At 44.7% G+C, this 18,429-nt stretch overlaps 16 non-coding genes across 16 annotated transcripts; all 16 read right to left on the bottom strand.

Moving 5' to 3' along the window:
• Positions 1 to 1,006: 1,006 nt before the first annotated feature.
• Positions 1,007 to 1,078, bottom strand: trnae-cuc (transfer RNA glutamic acid (anticodon CUC)). Its single transcript has one exon. It is a non-coding gene; the product is annotated as a tRNA-Glu (tRNA).
• A 915-nt stretch (positions 1,079 to 1,993) lies between these two features.
• On the bottom strand, positions 1,994 to 2,071 carry trnaf-gaa (transfer RNA phenylalanine (anticodon GAA)). Its single transcript has one exon. It is a non-coding gene; the product is annotated as a tRNA-Phe (tRNA).
• A 1,197-nt stretch (positions 2,072 to 3,268) lies between these two features.
• Positions 3,269 to 3,340, bottom strand: trnae-cuc (transfer RNA glutamic acid (anticodon CUC)). Its single transcript has one exon. It is a non-coding gene; the product is annotated as a tRNA-Glu (tRNA).
• Positions 3,341 to 4,255: 915 nt separating this feature from the next.
• Positions 4,256 to 4,333, bottom strand: trnaf-gaa (transfer RNA phenylalanine (anticodon GAA)). Its single transcript has one exon. It is a non-coding gene; the product is annotated as a tRNA-Phe (tRNA).
• Positions 4,334 to 5,530: 1,197 nt separating this feature from the next.
• Positions 5,531 to 5,602, bottom strand: trnae-cuc (transfer RNA glutamic acid (anticodon CUC)). The gene has a single exon. It is a non-coding gene; the product is annotated as a tRNA-Glu (tRNA).
• A 915-nt stretch (positions 5,603 to 6,517) lies between these two features.
• Positions 6,518 to 6,595, bottom strand: trnaf-gaa (transfer RNA phenylalanine (anticodon GAA)). The gene has a single exon. It is a non-coding gene; the product is annotated as a tRNA-Phe (tRNA).
• A 1,197-nt stretch (positions 6,596 to 7,792) lies between these two features.
• Positions 7,793 to 7,864, bottom strand: trnae-cuc (transfer RNA glutamic acid (anticodon CUC)). The gene has a single exon. It is a non-coding gene; the product is annotated as a tRNA-Glu (tRNA).
• A 915-nt stretch (positions 7,865 to 8,779) lies between these two features.
• trnaf-gaa (transfer RNA phenylalanine (anticodon GAA)) lies at positions 8,780 to 8,857 on the bottom strand. Its single transcript has one exon. It is a non-coding gene; the product is annotated as a tRNA-Phe (tRNA).
• Positions 8,858 to 10,054: 1,197 nt separating this feature from the next.
• On the bottom strand, positions 10,055 to 10,126 carry trnae-cuc (transfer RNA glutamic acid (anticodon CUC)). The gene has a single exon. It is a non-coding gene; the product is annotated as a tRNA-Glu (tRNA).
• Positions 10,127 to 11,041: 915 nt separating this feature from the next.
• trnaf-gaa (transfer RNA phenylalanine (anticodon GAA)) lies at positions 11,042 to 11,119 on the bottom strand. Its single transcript has one exon. It is a non-coding gene; the product is annotated as a tRNA-Phe (tRNA).
• Positions 11,120 to 12,316: 1,197 nt separating this feature from the next.
• On the bottom strand, positions 12,317 to 12,388 carry trnae-cuc (transfer RNA glutamic acid (anticodon CUC)). The gene has a single exon. It is a non-coding gene; the product is annotated as a tRNA-Glu (tRNA).
• Positions 12,389 to 13,303: 915 nt separating this feature from the next.
• trnaf-gaa (transfer RNA phenylalanine (anticodon GAA)) lies at positions 13,304 to 13,381 on the bottom strand. Its single transcript has one exon. It is a non-coding gene; the product is annotated as a tRNA-Phe (tRNA).
• Positions 13,382 to 14,578: 1,197 nt separating this feature from the next.
• Positions 14,579 to 14,650, bottom strand: trnae-cuc (transfer RNA glutamic acid (anticodon CUC)). Its single transcript has one exon. It is a non-coding gene; the product is annotated as a tRNA-Glu (tRNA).
• Positions 14,651 to 15,565: 915 nt separating this feature from the next.
• On the bottom strand, positions 15,566 to 15,643 carry trnaf-gaa (transfer RNA phenylalanine (anticodon GAA)). Its single transcript has one exon. It is a non-coding gene; the product is annotated as a tRNA-Phe (tRNA).
• A 1,197-nt stretch (positions 15,644 to 16,840) lies between these two features.
• trnae-cuc (transfer RNA glutamic acid (anticodon CUC)) lies at positions 16,841 to 16,912 on the bottom strand. The gene has a single exon. It is a non-coding gene; the product is annotated as a tRNA-Glu (tRNA).
• A 915-nt stretch (positions 16,913 to 17,827) lies between these two features.
• trnaf-gaa (transfer RNA phenylalanine (anticodon GAA)) lies at positions 17,828 to 17,905 on the bottom strand. Its single transcript has one exon. It is a non-coding gene; the product is annotated as a tRNA-Phe (tRNA).
• Between the last annotated feature and the right edge of the window lie 524 nt (positions 17,906 to 18,429).

Raw genomic sequence — 18,429 nt, 5'->3', positions numbered from 1 at the left:
CGGTATTGTGCACGTTGCTAAGTTGGAAATTTGCATTTTTCCGCACTGGCAATGAATTGACTGATAGCCGGGCTGTGATCAGCTCGGTTTGTTAGGGTGATGCCGCGCATGAACGTACATGGAAGAATAATGATCATTGTGATTGTTCTCACACTGCACTTAAATTTTGGCAAACCGTAAAGTGTCAAACAGCAATTGTCGTTCCATATGTTCATTTAATGTTCTGCTGAAGTGTTCATAAAGACACAAAGATTGCACACCAGGCTAGATCTCACAGTGCTGAAGACACAGTGAAATATACTGGAGAGTTTATAACTGTTTCAGAACATAACATGTCAGCAAAATTCCGTGTTCTGTTCTCGGCACTGATGCGTTGTGAAAGGGAGACGGGCCAAAGTCCTATTGAGCCGCACTGACCCCGAGCCAAGGTGAAATTAAAGCAGGTTCAGTTCTTAGCATTGATATGATGAAGAGAGATAACAGTCGCGAATCAACGTTAGTGATGGTGAATCTCGGTTAGATCAAAAACTCCATGAATTCTCTGCCGGGAAATTCAGATCTTGGAAATCGCCTGTGAACGCTAAACATTGATATGCAGTGAGCCAATGTTCAATATAGAAGGGGCCCAGGCCAAATGAATGCTCAAGGATAAGTTATCAGTGCCCATGGTCCAGGCATTCCCTGATTCCAGTCTTGCACACGTTGCGAAGTTTAAAATGCTGAATATTTCCACAGTGGCAATGCATTGATTGATGATAAGCCCGAGTGCTGTGGCGCAAATAGGTACCTGGAAGACTAAAGATAGCCATGATTGGCAAAATTTACGTTGTCTATCAGCAATTGGAGTTCCACTTGTTGAGCGAGATCTTGTCATTTAGTGCAGATTTTAAAACAGAAGTGTCTGTTGTATCACGACACGCTGCTGATGGTTGGGGCGACAACAGCGAGGTGAGCTGCAAGCTTGTTCAGGAACATCATTGCATTTCGAAGCACCGCAAATACAATGTTCCCTGACCGGGAATCGAACCCGGGCCGCGGCGGTGAGAGCGCCGAATCCTAACCACTAGACCACCAGGGAAGCTGCTGCAAACGTCTGTGCCAGCAAGCAGACCAACCCAGTCTTTCCTCCTTGCTGTTTCGAAATTCTCATCACATTCGCGCCAGGGAAAACTGTTCGCAGCAAATGGCAGTTGTTGTGGAGAACACCAAAGACATGTCCGCGCAATCGCAGCGTTAAGTGCGGCTAGGCTTCCACTGAAATCCATTTCATTCTCTCCTTTTTCCGGGAATTTTCACTCTCGGTACCGTGTGAACATTTCATTTTGTGCTTTTGTCCTGAACTTCAGCCTTTTGCCCAACTCCAGGCGACAGAACCGTTCTGTCTGCCTGTTCTGCTTATAACCATTGACGGAAACAGGTCTCCAGTTCAGGGGTTATCAGCAAAGCAAGAAACACGTATAAACAGAAAGTTGTGCTCTGCACACCGTCGGCAAAGAAGCAATGGCTGTTATTCCAAATAATTCCCATCCCTTGGGATTCCGTGTGGATTTGTTTCGTTATGAAGATTTGATTGTAAAAGTTACTAAAAACCGAATAAAAAGTATGAAAAATTGGGATGGCCCATATGGGGATCGGGCCCGCGCTCTTGGCTTTATTAATACCACGCCCTAAACGACCGATTTAACCGGCAACAAAATGCCCCAGGGCTGCGTGAAAGCCCAGCCTAGATGATTTTGTATCCGGCACACACTGGGTGATAGAGTTACTGCATAAGAATTGAACACATCGCATCGCTTAAACATTGTTCACTCTTCATATACAAAACTGGGCAGAGTATAAATAGAAAGTAACAGAAAAAGAGCGCCGAATCTAAAAAAAATCATGTCGAAAATTAGTATCACGCAACCGCTGAACAGCTCTTCCCTCAAGCACTGTCTCGATATCAAACCAGCTTCTCCCCTTAAAATGAAGAAAACGCAAAATCACCAGATATTGCCGAAACCCGGGATTGAACCAGGGACCTTTAAATCTTCAGTCTAACGCTCTCCCAACTGAGCTATTTCTTCCCGACAGAAAACGAAGCAAAACTTTCTCACACCTTTTTGAAAGAAAACTTAAACCCCGGAAGGAATTGCCCCGCACACTCAGTCCTCATTTCTGGGCAATGAGCTCCGGATGTGTTCATGTAATGTATAATGATATTGAAAATCTTAATGCTCATGTTAACTTATCATTGCCCACGATCCAGGCACTCTCTGATTCCGGTATTGTGCACGTTGCTAAGTTGAAAATATGCATTTTTCCGCACTGGCAATGAATTGACTGATAGCCGGGCTGTGATCAGCTCGGTTTGTTAGGGTGATGCCGCGCATGAACGTACATGGAAGAATAATGATCATTGTGATTGTTCTCACACTGCACTTAAATGTTGGCAAACCGTAAAGTGTCAAACAGCAATTGTCGTTCCATATGTTCATTTAATGTTCTGCTGAAGTGTTCATAAAGACACAAAGTTTGCACACCAGGCTAGATCTCACAGTGCTGAAGACACAGTGAAATATACTGGAGAGTTTATAACTGTTTCAGAACATAACATGTCAGCAAAATTCCGTGTTCTGTTCTCGGCACTGATGCGTTGTGAAAGGGAGACGGGCCAAAGTCCTATTGAGCCGCACTGACCCCGAGCCAAGGTGAAATTAAAGCAGGTTCAGTTCTTAGCATTGATATGATGAAGAGAGATAACAGTCGCGAATCAACATTAGTGATGGTGAATCTCGGTTAGATCAAAAACTCCATGAATTCTCTGCCGGGAAATTCAGATCTTGGAAATCGCCTGTGAACGCTAAACATTGATATGCAGTGAGCCAATGTTCAATATAGAAGGGGCCCAGGCCAAATGAATGCTCAAGGATAAGTTATCAGTGCCCATGGTCCAGGCATTCCCTGATTCCAGTCTTGCACACGTTGCGAAGTTTAAAATGCTGAATATTTCCACAGTGGCAATGCATTGATTGATGATAAGCCCGAGTGCTGTGGCGCAAATAGGTACCTGGAAGACTAAAGATAGCCATGATTGGCAAAATTTACGTTGTCTATCAGCAATTGGAGTTCCACTTGTTGAGCGAGATCTTGTCATTTAGTGCAGATTTTAAAACAGAAGTGTCTGTTGCATCACGACACGCTGCTGATGGTTGGGGCGACAACAGCGAGGTGAGCTGCAAGCTTGTTCAGGAACATCATTGCATTTCGAAGCACCGCAAATACAATGTTCCCTGACCGGGAATCGAACCCGGGCCGCGGCGGTGAGAGCGCCGAATCCTAACCACTAGACCACCAGGGAAGCTGCTGCAAACGTCTGTGCCAGCAAGCAGACCAACCCAGTCTTTCCTCCTTGCTGTTTCGAAATTCTCATCACATTCGCGCCAGGGAAAACTGTTCGCAGCAAATGGCAGTTGTTGTGGAGAACACCAAAGACATGTCCGCGCAATCGCAGCGTTAAGTGCGGCTAGGCTTCCACTGAAATCCATTTCATTCTCTCCTTTTTCCGGGAATTTTCACTCTCGGTACCGTGTGAACATTTCATTTTGTGCTTTTGTCCTGAACTTCAGCCTTTTGCCCAACTCCAGGCGACAGAAACGTTCTGTCTGCCTGTTCTGCTTATAACCATTGACGGAAACAGGTCTCCAGTTCAGGGGTTATCAGCAAAGCAAGAAACACGTATAAACAGAAAGTTGTGCTCTGCACACCGTCGGCAAAGAAGCAATGGCTGTTATTCCAAATAATTCCCATCCCTTGGGATTCCGTGTGGATTTGTTTCGTTATGAAGATTTGATTGTAAAAGTTACTAAAAACCGAATAAAAAGTATGAAAAATTGGGATGGCCCATATGGGGATCGGGCCCGCGCTCTTGGCTTTATTAATACCACGCCCTAAACGACCGATTTAACCGGCAACAAAATGCCCCAGGGCTGCGTGAAAGCCCAGCCTAGATGATTTTGTATCCGGCACACACTGGGTGATAGAGTTACTGCATAAGAATTGAACACATCGCATCGCTTAAACATTGTTCACTCTTCATATACAAAACTGGGCAGAGTATAAATAGAAAGTAACAGAAAAAGAGCGCCGAATCTAAAAAAAATCATGTCGAAAATTAGTATCACGCAACCGCTGAACAGCTCTTCCCTCAAGCACTGTCTCGATATCAAACCAGCTTCTCCCCTTAAAATGAAGGAAACGCAAAATCACCAGATATTGCCGAAACCCGGGATTGAACCAGGGACCTTTAGATCTTCAGTCTAACCCTCTCCCAACTGAGCTATTTCTTCCCGACAGAAAACGAAGCAAAACTTTCTCACACCTTTTTGAAAGAAAACTTAAACCCCGGAAGGAATTGCCCCGCACACTCAGTCCTCATTTCTGGGCAATGAGCTCCGGATGTGTTCATGTAATGTATAATGATATTGAAAATCTTAATGCTCATGTTAACTTATCATTGCCCACGATCCAGGCACTCTCTGATTCCGGTATTGTGCACGTTGCTAAGTTGGAAATTTGCATTTTTCCGCACTGGCAATGAATTGACTGATAGCCGGGCTGTGATCAGCTCGGTTTGTTAGGGTGATGCCGCGCATGAACGTACATGGAAGAATAATGATCATTGTGATTGTTCTCACACTGCACTTAAATTTTGGCAAACCGTAAAGTGTCAAACAGCAATTGTCGTTCCATATGTTCATTTAATGTTCTGCTGAAGTGTTCATAAAGACACAAAGATTGCACACCAGGCTAGATCTCACAGTGCTGAAGACACAGTGAAATATACTGGAGAGTTTATAACTGTTTCAGAACATAACATGTCAGCAAAATTCCGTGTTCTGTTCTCGGCACTGATGCGTTGTGAAAGGGAGACGGGCCAAAGTCCTATTGAGCCGCACTGACCCCGAGCCAAGGTGAAATTAAAGCAGGTTCAGTTCTTAGCATTGATATGATGAAGAGAGATAACAGTCGCGAATCAACGTTAGTGATGGTGAATCTCGGTTAGATCAAAAACTCCATGAATTCTCTGCCGGGAAATTCAGATCTTGGAAATCGCCTGTGAACGCTAAACATTGATATGCAGTGAGCCAATGTTCAATATAGAAGGGGCCCAGGCCAAATGAATGCTCAAGGATAAGTTATCAGTGCCCATGGTCCAGGCATTCCCTGATTCCAGTCTTGCACACGTTGCGAAGTTTAAAATGCTGAATATTTCCACAGTGGCAATGCATTGATTGATGATAAGCCCGAGTGCTGTGGCGCAAATTGGTACCTGGAAGACTAAAGATAGCCATGATTGGCAAAATTTACGTTGTCTATCAGCAATTGGAGTTCCACTTGTTGAGCGAGATCTTGTCATTTAGTGCAGATTTTAAAACAGAAGTGTCTGTTGTATCACGACACGCTGCTGATGGTTGGGGCGACAACAGCGAGGTGAGCTGCAAGCTTGTTCAGGAACATCATTGCATTTCGAAGCACCGCAAATACAATGTTCCCTGACCGGGAATCGAACCCGGGCCGCGGCGGTGAGAGCGCCGAATCCTAACCACTAGACCACCAGGGAAGCTGCAGCAAACGTCTGTGCCAGCAAGCAGACCAACCCAGTCTTTCCTCCTTGCTGTTTCGAAATTCTCATCACATTCGCGCCAGGGAAAACTGTTCGCAGCAAATGGCAGTTGTTGTGGAGAACACCAAAGACATGTCCGCGCAATCGCAGCGTTAAGTGCGGCTAGGCTTCCACTGAAATCCATTTCATTCTCTCCTTTTTCCGGGAATTTTCACTCTCGGTACCGTGTGAACATTTCATTTTGTGCTTTTGTCCTGAACTTCAGCCTTTTGCCCAACTCCAGGCGACAGAACCGTTCTGTCTGCCTGTTCTGCTTATAACCATTGACAGAAACAGGTCTCCAGTTCAGGGGTTATCAGCAAAGCAAGAAACACGTATAAACAGAAAGTTGTGCCCTGCACACCGTCGGCAAAGAAGCAATGGCTGTTATTCCAAATAATTCCCATCCCTTGGGATTCCGTGTGGATTTGTTTCGTTATGAAGATTTGATTGTAAAAGTTACTAAAAACCGAATAAAAAGTATGAAAAATTGGGATGGCCCATATGGGGATCGGGCCCGCGCTCTTGGCTTTATTAATACCACGCCCTAAACGACCGATTTAACCGGCAACAAAATGCCCCAGGGCTGCGTGAAAGCCCAGCCTAGATGATTTTGTATCCGGCACACACTGGGTGATAGAGTTACTGCATAAGAATTGAACACATCGCATCGCTTAAACATTGTTCACTCTTCATATACAAAACTGGGCAGAGTATAAATAGAAAGTAACAGAAAAAGAGCGCCGAATCTAAAAAAAATCATGTCGAAAATTAGTATCACGCAACCGCTGAACAGCTCTTCCCTCAAGCACTGTCTCGATATCAAACCAGCTTCTCCCCTTAAAATGAAGGAAACGCAAAATCACCAGATATTGCCGAAACCCGGGATTGAACCAGGGACCTTTAGATCTTCAGTCTAACGCTCTCCCAACTGAGGTATTTCTTCCCGACAGAAAACGAAGCAAAACTTTCTCACACCTTTTTGAAAGAAAACTTAAACCCCGGAAGGAATTGCCCCGCACACTCAGTCCTCATTTCTGGGCAATGAGCTCCGGATGTGTTCATGTAATGTATAATGATATTGAAAATCTTAATGCTCATGTTAACTTATCATTGCCCACGATCCAGGCACTCTCTGATTCCGGTATTGTGCACGTTGCTAAGTTGGAAATTTGCATTTTTCCGCACTGGCAATGAATTGACTGATAGCCGGGCTGTGATCAGCTCGGTTTGTTAGGGCGATGCCGCGCATGAACGTACATGGAAGAATAATGATCATTGTGATTGTTCTCACACTGCACTTAAATGTTGGCAAACCGTAAAGTGTCAAACAGCAATTGTCGTTCCATATGTTCATTTAATGTTCTGCTGAAGTGTTCATAAAGACACAAAGATTGCACACCAGGCTAGATCTCACAGTGCTGAAGACACAGTGAAATATACTGGAGAGTTTATAACTGTTTCAGAACATAACATGTCAGCAAAATTCCGTGTTCTGTTCTCGGCACTGATGCGTTGTGAAAGGGAGACGGGCCAAAGTCCTATTGAGCCGCACTGACCCCGAGCCAAGGTGAAATTAAAGCAGGTTCAGTTCTTAGCATTGATATGATGAAGAGAGATAACAGTCGCGAATCAACGTTAGTGATGGTGAATCTCGGTTAGATCAAAAACTCCATGAATTCTCTGCCGGGAAATTCAGATCTTGGAAATCGCCTGTGAACGCTAAACATTGATATGCAGTGAGCCAATGTTCAATATAGAAGGGGCCCAGGCCAAATGAATGCTCAAGGATAAGTTATCAGTGCCCATGGTCCAGGCATTTCCTGATTCCAGTCTTGCACACGTTGCGAAGTTTAAAATGCTGAATATTTCCACAGTGGCAATGCATTGATTGATGATAAGCCCGAGTGCTGTGGCGCAAATAGGTACCTGGAAGACTAAAGATAGCCATGATTGGCAAAATTTACGTTGTCTATCAGCAATTGGAGTTCCACTTGTTGAGCGAGATCTTGTCATTTAGTGCAGATTTTAAAACAGAAGTGTCTGTTGTATCACGACACGCTGCTGATGGTTGGGGCGACAACAGCGAGGTGAGCTGCAAGCTTGTTCAGGAACATCATTGCATTTCGAAGCACCGCAAATACAATGTTCCCTGACCGGGAATCGAACCCGGGCCGCGGCGGTGAGAGCGCCGAATCCTAACCACTAGACCACCAGGGAAGCTGCTGCAAACGTCTGTGCCAGCAAGCAGACCAACCCAGTCTTTCCTCCTTGCTGTTTCGAAATTCTCATCACATTCGCGCCAGGGAAAACTGTTCGCAGCAAATGGCAGTTGTTGTGGAGAACACCAAAGACATGTCCGCGCAATCGCAGCGTTAAGTGCGGCTAGGCTTCCACTGAAATCCATTTCATTCTCTCCTTTTTCCGGGAATTTTCACTCTCGGTACCGTGTGAACATTTCATTTTGTGCTTTTGTCCTGAACTTCAGCCTTTTGCCCAACTCCAGGCGACAGAACCGTTCTGTCTGCCTGTTCTGCTTATAACCATTGACGGAAACAGGTCTCCAGTTCAAGGGTTATCAGCAAAGCAAGAAACACGTATAAACAGAAAGTTGTGCTCTGCACACCGTCGGCAAAGAAGCAATGGCTGTTATTCCAAATAATTCCCATCCCTTGGGATTCCGTGTGGATTTGTTTCGTTATGAAGACTTGATTGTAAAAGTTACTAAAAACCGAATAAAAAGTATGAAAAATTGGGATGGCCCATATGGGGATCGGGCCCGCGCTCTTGGCTTTATTAATACCACGCCCTAAACGACCGATTTAACCGGCAACAAAATGCCCCAGGGCTGCGTGAAAGCCCAGCCTAGATGATTTTGTATCCGGCACACACTGGGTGATAGAGTTACTGCATAAGAATTGAACACATCGCATCGCTTAAACATTGTTCACTCTTCATATACAAAACTGGGCAGAGTATAAATAGAAAGTAACAGAAAAAGAGCGCCGAATCTAAAAAAAATCATGTCGAAAATTAGTATCACGCAACCGCTGAACAGCTCTTCCCTCAAGCACTGTCTCGATATCAAACCAGCTTCTCCCCTTAAAATGAAGGAAACGCAAAATCACCAGATATTGCCGAAACCCGGGATTGAACCAGGGACCTTTAGATCTTCAGTCTAACGCTCTCCCAACTGAGCTATTTCTTCCCGACAGAAAACGAAGCAAAACTTTCTCACACCTTTTTGAAAGAAAACTTAAACCCCGGAAGGAATTGCCCCGCACACTCAGTCCTCATTTCTGGGCAATGAGCTCCGGATGTGTTCATGTAATGTATAATGATATTGAAAATCTTAATGCTCATGTTAACTTATCATTGCCCACGATCCAGGCACTCTCTGATTCCGGTATTGTGCACCTTGCTAAGTTGGAAATTTGCATTTTTCCGCACTGGCAATGAATTGACTGATAGCCGGGCTGTGATCAGCTCGGTTTGTTAGGGTGATGCCGCGCATGAACGTACATGGAAGAATAATGATCATTGTGATTGTTCTCACACTGCACTTAAATTTTGGCAAACCGTAAAGTGTCAAACAGCAATTGTCGTTCCATATGTTCATTTAATGTTCTGCTGAAGTGTTCATAAAGACACAAAGATTGCACACCAGGCTAGATCTCACAGTGCTGAAGACACAGTGAAATATACTGGAGAGTTTATAACTGTTTCAGAACATAACATGTCAGCAAAATTCCGTGTTCTGTTCTCGGCACTGATGCGTTGTGAAAGGGAGACGGGCCAAAGTCCTATTGAGCCGCACTGACCCCGAGCCAAGGTGAAATTAAAGCAGGTTCAGTTCTTAGCATTGATATGATGAAGAGAGATAACAGTCGCGAATCAACGTTAGTGATGGTGAATCTCGGTTAGATCAAAAACTCCATGAATTCTCTGCCGGGAAATTCAGATCTTGGAAATCGCCTGTGAACGCTAAACATTGATATGCAGTGAGCCAATGTTCAATATAGAAGGGGCCCAGGCCAAATGAATGCTCAAGGATAAGTTATCAGTGCCCATGGTCCAGGCATTCCCTGATTCCAGTCTTGCACACGTTGCGAAGTTTAAAATGCTGAATATTTCCACAGTGGCAATGCATTGATTGATGATAAGCCCGAGTGCTGTGGCGCAAATAGGTACCTGGAAGACTAAAGATAGCCATGATTGGCAAAATTTACGTTGTCTATCAGCAATTGGAGTTCCACTTGTTGAGCGAGATCTTGTCATTTAGTGCAGATTTTAAAACAGAAGTGTCTGTTGTATCACGACACGCTGCTGATGGTTGGGGCGACAACAGCGAGGTGAGCTGCAAGCTTGTTCAGGAACATCATTGCATTTCGAAGCACCGCAAATACAATGTTCCCTGACCGGGAATCGAACCCGGGCCGCGGCGGTGAGAGCGCCGAATCCTAACCACTAGACCACCAGGGAAGCTGCTGCAAACGTCTGTGCCAGCAAGCAGACCAACCCAGTCTTTCCTCCTTGCTGTTTCGAAATTCTCATCACATTCGCGCCAGGGAAAACTGTTCGCAGCAAATGGCAGTTGTTGTGGAGAACACCAAAGACATGTCCGCGCAATCGCAGCGTTAAGTGCGGCTAGGCTTCCACTGAAATCCATTTCATTCTCTCCTTTTTCCGGGAATTTTCACTCTCGGTACCGTGTGAACATTTCATTTTGTGCTTTTGTCCTGAACTTCAGCCTTTTGCCCAACTCCAGGCGACAGAACCGTTCTGTCTGCCTGTTCTGCTTATAACCATTGACAGAAACAGGTCTCCAGTTCAGGGGTTATCAGCAAAGCAAGAAACACGTATAAACAGAAAGTTGTGCCCTGCACACCGTCGGCAAAGAAGCAATGGCTGTTATTCCAAATAATTCCCATCCCTTGGGATTCCGTGTGGATTTGTTTCGTTATGAAGATTTGATTGTAAAAGTTACTAAAAACCGAATAAAAAGTATGAAAAATTGGGATGGCCCATATGGGGATCGGGCCCGCGCTCTTGGCTTTATTAATACCACGCCCTAAACGACCGATTTAACCGGCAACAAAATGCCCCAGGGCTGCGTGAAAGCCCAGCCTAGATGATTTTGTATCCGGCACACACTGGGTGATAGAGTTACTGCATAAGAATTGAACACATCGCATCGCTTAAACATTGTTCACTCTTCATATACAAAACTGGGCAGAGTATAAATAGAAAGTAACAGAAAAAGAGCGCCGAATCTAAAAAAAATCATGTCGAAAATTAGTATCACGCAACCGCTGAACAGCTCTTCCCTCAAGCACTGTCTCGATATCAAACCAGCTTCTCCCCTTAAAATGAAGGAAACGCAAAATCACCAGATATTGCCGAAACCCGGGATTGAACCAGGGACCTTTAGATCTTCAGTCTAACGCTCTCCCAACTGAGGTATTTCTTCCCGACAGAAAACGAAGCAAAACTTTCTCACACCTTTTTGAAAGAAAACTTAAACCCCGGAAGGAATTGCCCCGCACACTCAGTCCTCATTTCTGGGCAATGAGCTCCGGATGTGTTCATGTAATGTATAATGATATTGAAAATCTTAATGCTCATGTTAACTTATCATTGCCCACGATCCAGGCACTCTCTGATTCCGGTATTGTGCACGTTGCTAAGTTGGAAATTTGCATTTTTCCGCACTGGCAATGAATTGACTGATAGCCGGGCTGTGATCAGCTCGGTTTGTTAGGGCGATGCCGCGCATGAACGTACATGGAAGAATAATGATCATTGTGATTGTTCTCACACTGCACTTAAATGTTGGCAAACCGTAAAGTGTCAAACAGCAATTGTCGTTCCATATGTTCATTTAATGTTCTGCTGAAGTGTTCATAAAGACACAAAGATTGCACACCAGGCTAGATCTCACAGTGCTGAAGACACAGTGAAATATACTGGAGAGTTTATAACTGTTTCAGAACATAACATGTCAGCAAAATTCCGTGTTCTGTTCTCGGCACTGATGCGTTGTGAAAGGGAGACGGGCCAAAGTCCTATTGAGCCGCACTGACCCCGAGCCAAGGTGAAATTAAAGCAGGTTCAGTTCTTAGCATTGATATGATGAAGAGAGATAACAGTCGCGAATCAACGTTAGTGATGGTGAATCTCGGTTAGATCAAAAACTCCATGAATTCTCTGCCGGGAAATTTAGATCTTGGAAATCGCCTGTGAACGCTAAACATTGATATGCAGTGAGCCAATGTTCAATATAGAAGGGGCCCAGGCCAAATGAATGCTCAAGGATAAGTTATCAGTGCCCATGGTCCAGGCATTTCCTGATTCCAGTCTTGCACACGTTGCGAAGTTTAAAATGCTGAATATTTCCACAGTGGCAATGCATTGATTGATGATAAGCCCGAGTGCTGTGGCGCAAATAGGTACCTGGAAGACTAAAGATAGCCATGATTGGCAAAATTTACGTTGTCTATCAGCAATTGGAGTTCCACTTGTTGAGCGAGATCTTGTCATTTAGTGCAGATTTTAAAACAGAAGTGTCTGTTGTATCACGACACGCTGCTGATGGTTGGGGCGACAACAGCGAGGTGAGCTGCAAGCTTGTTCAGGAACATCATTGCATTTCGAAGCACCGCAAATACAATGTTCCCTGACCGGGAATCGAACCCGGGCCGCGGCGGTGAGAGCGCCGAATCCTAACCACTAGACCACCAGGGAAGCTGCTGCAAACGTCTGTGCCAGCAAGCAGACCAACCCAGTCTTTCCTCCTTGCTGTTTCGAAATTCTCATCACATTCGCGCCAGGGAAAACTGTTCGCAGCAAATGGCAGTTGTTGTGGAGAACACCAAAGACATGTCCGCGCAATCGCAGCGTTAAGTGCGGCTAGGCTTCCACTGAAATCCATTTCATTCTCTCCTTTTTCCGGGAATTTTCACTCTCGGTACCGTGTGAACATTTCATTTTGTGCTTTTGTCCTGAACTTCAGCCTTTTGCCCAACTCCAGGCGACAGAACCGTTCTGTCTGCCTGTTCTGCTTATAACCATTGACGGAAACAGGTCTCCAGTTCAAGGGTTATCAGCAAAGCAAGAAACACGTATAAACAGAAAGTTGTGCTCTGCACACCGTCGGCAAAGAAGCAATGGCTGTTATTCCAAATAATTCCCATCCCTTGGGATTCCGTGTGGATTTGTTTCGTTATGAAGACTTGATTGTAAAAGTTACTAAAAACCGAATAAAAAGTATGAAAAATTGGGATGGCCCATATGGGGATCGGGCCCGCGCTCTTGGCTTTATTAATACCACGCCCTAAACGACCGATTTAACCGGCAACAAAATGCCCCAGGGCTGCGTGAAAGCCCAGCCTAGATGATTTTGTATCCGGCACACACTGGGTGATAGAGTTACTGCATAAGAATTGAACACATCGCATCGCTTAAACATTGTTCACTCTTCATATACAAAACTGGGGAGAGTATAAATAGAAAGTAACAGAAAAAGAGCGCCGAATCTAAAAAAAATCATGTCGAAAATTAGTATCACGCAACCGCTGAACAGCTCTTCCCTCAAGCACTGTCTCGATATCAAACCAGCTTCTCCCCTTAAAATGAAGGAAACGCAAAATCACCAGATATTGCCGAAACCCGGGATTGAACCAGGGACCTTTAGATCTTCAGTCTAACGCTCTCCCAACTGAGCTATTTCTTCCCGACAGAAAACGAAGCAAAACTTTCTCACACCTTTTTGAAAGAAAACTTAAACCCCGGAAGGAATTGCCCCGCACACTCAGTCCTCATTTCTGGGCAATGAGCTCCGGATGTGTTCATGTAATGTATAATGATATTGAAAATCTTAATGCTCATGTTAACTTATCATTGCCCACGATCCAGGCACTCTCTGATTCCGGTATTGTGCACCTTGCTAAGTTGGAAATTTGCATTTTTCCGCACTGGCAATGAATTGACTGATAGCCGGGCTGTGATCAGCTCGGTTTGTTAGGGTGATGCCGCGCATGAACGTACATGGAAGAATAATGATCATTGTGATTGTTCTCACACTGCACTTAAATTTTGGCAAACCGTAAAGTGTCAAACAGCAATTGTCGTTCAATATGTTCATTTAATGTTCTGCTGAAGTGTTCATAAAGACACAAAGATTGCACACCAGGCTAGATCTCACAGTGCTGAAGACACAGTGAAATATACTGGAGAGTTTATAACTGTTTCAGAACATAACATGTCAGCAAAATTCCGTGTTCTGTTCTCGGCACTGATGCGTTGTGAAAGGGAAACGGGCCAAAGTCCTATTGAGCCGCACTGACCCCGAGCCAAGGTGAAATTAAAGCAGGTTCAGTTCTTAGCATTGATATGATGAAGAGAGATAACAGTCGCGAATCAACGTTAGTGATGGTGAATCTCGGTTAGATCAAAAACTCCATGAATTCTCTGCCGGGAAATTCAGATCTTGGAAATCGCCTGTGAACGCTAAACATTGATATGCAGTGAGCCAATGTTCAATATAGAAGGGGCCCAGGCCAAATGAATGCTCAAGGATAAGTTATCAGTGCCCATGGTCCAGGCATTCCCTGATTCCAGTCTTGCACACGTTGCGAAGTTTAAAATGCTGAATATTTCCACAGTGGCAATGCATTGATTGATGATAAGCCCGAGTGCTGTGGCGCAAATAGGTACCTGGAAGACTAAAGATAGCCATGATTGGCAAAATTTACGTTGTCTATCAGCAATTGGAGTTCCACTTGTTGAGCGAGATCTTGTCATTTAGTGCAGATTTTAAAACAGAAGTGTCTGTTGTATCACGACACGCTGCTGATGGTTGGGGCGACAACAGCGAGGTGAGCTGCAAGCTTGTTCAGGAACATCATTGCATTTCGAAGCACCGCAAATACAATGTTCCCTGACCGGGAATCGAACCCGGGCCGCGGCGGTGAGAGCGCCGAATCCTAACCACTAGACCACCAGGGAAGCTGCTGCAAACGTCTGTGCCAGCAAGCAGACCAACCCAGTCTTTCCTCCTTGCTGTTTCGAAATTCTCATCACATTCGCGCCAGGGAAAACTTTTCGCAGCAAATGGCAGTTGTTGTGGAGAACACCAAAGACATGTCCGCGCAATCGCAGCGTTAAGTGCGGCTAGGCTTCCACTGAAATCCATTTCATTCTCTCCTTTTTCCGGGAATTTTCACTCTCGGTACCGTGTGAACATTTCATTTTGTGCTTTTGTCCTGAACTTCAGCCTTTTGCCCAACTCCAGGCGACAGAACCGTTCTGTCTGCCTGTTCTGCTTATAACCATTGACGGAAACAGGTCTCCAGTTCAGGGGTTATCAGCAAAGCAAGAAACACGTATAAACAGAAAGTTGTGCTCTGCACACCGTCGGCAAAGAAGCAATGGCTGTTATTCCAAATAATTCCCATCCCTTGGGATTCCGTGTGGATTTGTTTCGTTATGAAGATTTGATTGTAAAAGTTACTAAAAACCGAATAAAAAGTATGAAAAATTGGGATGGCCCATATGGGGATCGGGCCCGCGCTCTTGGCTTTATTAATACCACGCCCTAAACGACCGATTTAACCGGCAACAAAATGCCCCAGGGCTGCGTGAAAGCCCAGCCTAGATGATTTTGTATCCGGCACACACTGGGTGATAGAGTTACTGCATAAGAATTGAACACATCGCATCGCTTAAACATTGTTCACTCTTCATATACAAAACTGGGCAGAGTATAAATAGAAAGTAACAGAAAAAGAGCGCCGAATCTAAAAAAAATCATGTCGAAAATTAGTATCACGCAACCGCTGAACAGCTCTTCCCTCAAGCACTGTCTCGATATCAAACCAGCTTCTCCCCTTAAAATGAAGGAAACGCAAAATCACCAGATATTGCCGAAACCCGGGATTGAACCAGGGACCTTTAGATCTTCAGTCTAACGCTCTCCCAACTGAGCTATTTCTTCCCGACAGAAAACGAAGCAAAACTTTCTCACACCTTTTTGAAAGAAAACTTAAACCCCGGAAGGAATTGCCCCGCACACTCAGTCCTCATTTCTGGGCAATGAGCTCCGGATGTGTTCATGTAATGTATAATGATATTGAAAATCTTAATGCTCATGTTAACTTATCATTGCCCACGATCCAGGCACTCTCTGATTCCGGTATTGTGCACGTTGCTAAGTTGGAAATTTGCATTTTTCCGCACTGGCAATGAATTGACTGATAGCCGGGCTGTGATCAGCTCGGTTTGTTAGGGTGATGCCGCGCATGAACGTACATGGAAGAATAATGATCATTGTGATTGTTCTCACACTGCACTTAAATTTTGGCAAACCGTAAAGTGTCAAACAGCAATTGTCGTTCCATATGTTCATTTAATGTTCTGCTGAAGTGTTCATAAAGACACAAAGATTGCACACCAGGCTAGATCTCACAGTGCTGAAGACACAGTGAAATATACTGGAGAGTTTATAACTGTTTCAGAACATAACATGTCAGCAAAATTCCGTGTTCTGTTCTCGGCACTGATGCGTTGTGAAAGGGAGACGGGCCAAAGTCCTATTGAGCCGCACTGACCCCGAGCCAAGGTGAAATTAAAGCAGGTTCAGTTCTTAGCATTGATATGATGAAGAGAGATAACAGTCGCGAATCAACGTTAGTGATGGTGAATCTCGGTTAGATCAAAAACTCCATGAATTCTCTGCCGGGAAATTCAGATCTTGGAAATCGCCTGTGAACGCTAAACATTGATATGCAGTGAGCCAATGTTCAATATAGAAGGGGCCCAGGCCAAATGAATGCTCAAGGATAAGTTATCAGTGCCCATGGTCCAGGCATTCCCTGATTCCAGTCTTGCACACGTTGCGAAGTTTAAAATGCTGAATATTTCCACAGTGGCAATGCATTGATTGATGATAAGCCCGAGTGCTGTGGCGCAAATAGGTACCTGGAAGACTAAAGATAGCCATGATTGGCAAAATTTACGTTGTCTATCAGCAATTGGAGTTCCACTTGTTGAGCGAGATCTTGTCATTTAGTGCAGATTTTAAAACAGAAGTGTCTGTTGTATCACGACACGCTGCTGATGGTTGGGGCGACAACAGCGAGGTGAGCTGCAAGCTTGTTCAGGAACATCATTGCATTTCGAAGCACCGCAAATACAATGTTCCCTGACCGGGAATCGAACCCGGGCCGCGGCGGTGAGAGCGCCGAATCCTAACCACTAGACCACCAGGGAAGCTGCTGCAAACGTCTGTGCCAGCAAGCAGACCAACCCAGTCTTTCCTCCTTGCTGTTTCGAAATTCTCATCACATTCGCGCCAGGGAAAACTGTTCGCAGCAAATGGCAGTTGTTGTGGAGAACACCAAAGACATGTCCGCGCAATCGCAGCGTTAAGTGCGGCTAGGCTTCCACTGAAATCCATTTCATTCTCTCCTTTTTCCGGGAATTTTCACTCTCGGTACCGTGTGAACATTTCATTTTGTGCTTTTGTCCTGAACTTCAGCCTTTTGCCCAACTCCAGGCGACAGAACCGTTCTGTCTGCCTGTTCTGCTTATAACCATTGACGGAAACAGGTCTCCAGTTCAGGGGTTATCAGCAAAGCAAGAAACACGTATAAACAGAAAGTTGTGCTCTGCACACCGTCGGCAAAGAAGCAATGGCTGTTATTCCAAATAATTCCCATCCCTTGGGATTCCGTGTGGATTTGTTTCGTTATGAAGATTTGATTGTAAAAGTTACTAAAAACCGAATAAAAAGTATGAAAAATTGGGATGGCCCATATGGGGATCGGGCCCGCGCTCTTGGCTTTATTAATACCACGCCCTAAACGACCGATTTAACCGGCAACAAAATGCCCCAGGGCTGCGTGAAAGCCCAGCCTAGATGATTTTGTATCCGGCACACACTGGGTGATAGAGTTACTGCATAAGAATTGAACACATCGCATCGCTTAAACATTGTTCACTCTTCATATACAAAACTGGGCAGAGTATAAATAGAAAGTAACAGAAAAAGAGCGCCGAATCTAAAAAAAATCATGTCGAAAATTAGTATCACGCAACCGCTGAACAGCTCTTCCCTCAAGCACTGTCTCGATATCAAACCAGCTTCTCCCCTTAAAATGAAGAAAACGCAAAATCACCAGATATTGCCGAAACCCGGGATTGAACCAGGGACCTTTAAATCTTCAGTCTAACGCTCTCCCAACTGAGCTATTTCTTCCCGACAGAAAACGAAGCAAAACTTTCTCACACCTTTTTGAAAGAAAACTTAAACCCCGGAAGGAATTGCCCCGCACACTCAGTCCTCATTTCTGGGCAATGAGCTCCGGATGTGTTCATGTAATGTATAATGATATTGAAAATCTTAATGCTCATGTTAACTTATCATTGCCCACGATCCAGGCACTCTCTGATTCCGGTATTGTGCACGTTGCTAAGTTGAAAATATGCATTTTTCCGCACTGGCAATGAATTGACTGATAGCCGGGCTGTGATCAGCTCGGTTTGTTAGGGTGATGCCGCGCATGAACGTACATGGAAGAATAATGATCATTGTGATTGTTCTCACACTGCACTTAAATGTTGGCAAACCGTAAAGTGTCAAACAGCAATTGTCGTTCCATATGTTCATTTAATGTTCTGCTGAAGTGTTCATAAAGACACAAAGTTTGCACACCAGGCTAGATCTCACAGTGCTGAAGACACAGTGAAATATACTGGAGAGTTTATAACTGTTTCAGAACATAACA

This window comes from Pristiophorus japonicus, chromosome 25, assembly GCF_044704955.1.
Source record: "Pristiophorus japonicus isolate sPriJap1 chromosome 25, sPriJap1.hap1, whole genome shotgun sequence".
Lineage (NCBI taxonomy): Eukaryota > Metazoa > Chordata > Chondrichthyes > Pristiophoridae > Pristiophorus > Pristiophorus japonicus.
Note: the sequence above shows the minus strand (reverse complement) of the source record. Positions and strands in the feature narration are given on the sequence as shown.